Genomic DNA, 2,516 nt, shown 5'->3' with positions numbered 1-2,516 from the left:
GGTTTATTGAAGGAATTGGCAAAGAACAAGACACCAGGAATTGATGGGATAAAAATTGAAGTCTTTCAAGAGAGTGAGGCGGCACAGGAGGCACTCATTCATCTATGCCAAGAAATTTGGAAGACAACTATCTGGACTACTGATTGGAAGAGATCCGTATCTGTGCCCATTCCAAAGAGAGGTGACCTAACCATACATTTACGGAGAACTTTCAGACATCAAGCTAGATTCAGAAGGGTACATGGAACAAGGGTTCCTGTTGCTAATGTCCGATGGATCTTGGCTGAAAGCAGAGAATATCAGAAAGATGTTTACCTGTGCTTTATTAACTATGCAAAGGCTTTCGATTGTGTGGATCATGACAAGCTATGGAAAACATTGCGAAGTATGAGTATTCCGGAACACTTAATTGTGCTCATGAGGAATCTGTACATAGACCAAGAAGCAGTTGTTTGAATAGAACATGGGAACACTGAATGGTTTAAAAATAAGAAAGGTGTGAGACAGGGTTGTATTCTTTCACCATACTTTTCAACCTGTATGCTGAGCAAATCATCTGAGAAGCTGGGTTCTATGAAGAAACACGTGGCATCAGGATTAGAGGAAGACTCATTAACAACCTGAAATATGCAGATGATACAACCTTGCTTGCTGAAAGTGAAGAGGACTTAAAATATTTACTAATGAAGATCAAAGACCACAGCCTTTGGTATGGATTGCATCTCAATGTAAAGAAAACAAAAATGCTCACCACTGGACCAATAAACCGTATTCTTGTCAACGGAGAAAAGATTGAAGATGTCAAGGACTTCATTCTTCTTTGATCAACTATCAACACTCACGGGAGCAGCAGTCAAGAAATCAAACGACGTATTGCTTTAGGCAAATCTGCTGTACAAGACCTTTTTGAAGTGTTGACGAGCAAAGATGTCAGCTTGAGGACTAAGGTGCACCCAAGTCATGGTATTTTCAATAACCTCATATGCACGTAAAAACTGGACAGTGACTAAGGAAGACCGTAGAATAATTGATGCTTTTGGAGGAGAATATTGAAAATGCCATGGACTGCCAAAAGAACAAATAGATCTGTTTTGGGAGAAGTGCAGGCAGAGTGCTCCTTGGAGGCCAGAATGGGCAAACTTCGTCTCTCACACTTTGGATATATTGTCAGGAGGGACCAGTCACTAGAGAAGGATATTATGTTTGGTAAGGTAGAGGGTCAGAGAAAAAAAGGAAGATCCCCAATGAGATGGATTAGCCAAATGGCAGCATCGATGGACTCAAGTGTGGCAACGATAGTGAGGTTGGCCCAGGACCAGGTAGTGTTTCATTCTGTTGTACATAGGTTCGCTATGAGTCGGTACTGACTCAGTGGCACCTAACAACAACGACAACAGTGGCAACAACAACTGAGTGTGCAGAACCTTGGATTCCCTCTGGAGAATCATAGAACTGTAGAGAAATGAAAACTGAAGACAGAAGCTGGTGACTTGACCAAGGTCATACAACATCCAAGTGCCAATGTGACTGCAAAATGGCATGAGGCCCATGTCTGAATTTGTCTGGCTTCAAAGGGTGAAGGAGTATCAAACTCAAAATCACCCCCCAGGCTGATTCCTATGTAGTGGAGGTAAGACATGCCTCTAGCCTTCAACTGTTTTTGCTCTGTTCTGACACCAACCATTCTCCCACAGCACTCTCTGCTTTAATTCTGGGTTCAATAACCTATTTCAAAGGCCACACAGAACTCAGAGACAATGCTCATAATTAGAGGGTTTACTAATGAAACGAACAGGGTACAAATTCGGGATGAGAAACAACCCAAGATGCAACAGTTCTCCAGTCAGGAATGAATGTCTCTTCTCCGCCATACTATAGACACACTTCACTCTGGTCTTTGACCTTTCAGCCATGTTGCCTATAGCCTCTGCCCTTCCCTAGCAGTATCACAAATCTCTGTTAGCACTGTCTATAAAGATACTGCTGTGGCTCTGTGGGTTAAGGCGCTGGACTGCAAAGTTGGTTTGAATCGCAAGGTTGGTGGTTCAAGCTCACCAGCCACTCCTCAGAAACCCTATACAGGGTCACTATGGGTTGGAACCGAACCAACAGCACTTAGCAACAACAAAAACAATAAATGTCCAAAGGCCACATTTTGCAAGCCAGCCTCCTGCCAGTAGGCACTCAACTTTCTTCTGTCTCGCCATGCTGCTCTTGGCTGGCACTGTTTTCCATGCTTAATTGTGGCCCTTCTTTCTGGATGGTCCTGGATTATCTGTTCCTGCTTGAGATGACTCCTTTTAAATCTAATGAGATGACTAAATGAACCAATCCTGGTGTTAGAGTTCTGTACCCACTGTTTACAAGCTCCCACACAACCATTTGATGGGTGTTAAGAAGACTTTGGCTGGAAAAGCCATATCAAATATAGTCACAGTTCCACAATGACGTGATGACCCTCAACTCAAGCCTGTTTGGTCCAGCAGTGTTTACTTGATCAGTGCTCCCTCATGGCA

This window comes from Chrysochloris asiatica, unplaced genomic scaffold (genome assembly GCF_000296735.1).
Source record: "Chrysochloris asiatica unplaced genomic scaffold, ChrAsi1.0 scaffold00005, whole genome shotgun sequence".
Taxonomy (NCBI): domain Eukaryota; kingdom Metazoa; phylum Chordata; class Mammalia; order Afrosoricida; family Chrysochloridae; genus Chrysochloris; species Chrysochloris asiatica.
Note: the sequence above shows the minus strand (reverse complement) of the source record.